The sequence below is a fragment of the Mizuhopecten yessoensis genome, unplaced genomic scaffold (genome assembly GCF_002113885.1).
Source record: "Mizuhopecten yessoensis strain PY_sf001 unplaced genomic scaffold, ASM211388v2 scaffold8811, whole genome shotgun sequence".
Taxonomy (NCBI): domain Eukaryota; kingdom Metazoa; phylum Mollusca; class Bivalvia; order Pectinida; family Pectinidae; genus Mizuhopecten; species Mizuhopecten yessoensis.
Genome location: NW_018407733.1, coordinates 1,031,741 through 1,032,827, shown reverse-complemented (window position 1 = coordinate 1,032,827; position 1,087 = coordinate 1,031,741). Strand labels below are relative to the sequence as shown.

The 1,087-nt window shown below is 34.6% G+C and overlaps 1 protein-coding gene across 1 annotated transcript in view; it reads left to right on the top strand.

Moving 5' to 3' along the window:
• The window catches only part of LOC110456598 (sorting nexin-30-like), a 22,398-nt gene that overhangs the window by 873 nt on the left and 20,438 nt on the right, over nt 1-1,087 (top strand). The window lies entirely within an intron of this gene.

Here is a 1,087-nt window from a genome sequence, read left to right as displayed (position 1 = left end):
CCTTGACCTACTTTCAAGGTCACAGCGTTCAAATATGTCAAACAGTTCAAACTACTTCTGAAGAATTAAAAGACATATATAAAATTATAATATTTGGCTGATGACTTCCTGGGATAGAGCTCACCAAAATTTGCAAATGAAAATGACCTCAGCCTACTTCAGAGGTCACGGAGGTCAACAACATTTTAATAGATTTGTTCATAAGAACTAAAAGGAATGGATTCATAAGATTTGGCTGGTAGCTTTTTGGAATAGAGCTAACCAATTTGAGAAGGAAAATGACATTGACCTACTTACAAGGTCACAGGGAAAAATATGTCAAGCAACTTCTGAAGAAGAATCAAAAAGCATAGAATCTTATAATAATATTTTGCTGGTAGTTTCAACAGATGTAGCCAACAAAGTTTGCGAGGGAAATATTTTTAGTGCAAGATAATATTTAATGAGAATGTTTTGCTATGACTGCTTAAATATTCAGGTGAGCGATTCAGGCCCTCTCGAGCCTCTTGTTTTACTATATCGTTATGCATATCATGCTTCACAACATATACAGAGTTATGGCCCCTTTTTCACTGCTTCAGTTTGTCTGGAGCATATCATCAACAATTGCCAAACTTTATATGCAAGTACCTCTTGGTGTAATGAAGTGTCATGTATTAAATCAGGTCTTGTGCCCTACTCAAGGAAGAGTTGTGGTCCTGTTTTTTCTATACAATGTACCAGAGTTCGTTCTGGGGTGGGGGAATATAGATAAGTTAAAATACTTCAGATTGTTAACTATGATGTCATTATTGTCAATTTAGGTCTTTGTCATAAAGATGGGTCCCTGCAATAGAAATATGCAGTAAAATATTGAAAATATGCAGTTTTTCAGATATTTGGTAAGGAATTAAAGGGGCATCACGGTGAAGTAACTTTATTTTTTGTCTTTTTTTCAAATACTACATAAACATATCAAGTGAGACTCCTTATGGAAAATAACGATCGGATTTGGCTGAAATAGATTCATAAAAATGATTAAATCTAAGAAAATCATCGATATTTCTACCTGTCTGACCAACGTTTTGTTCAGGGATTTCCCTCTACT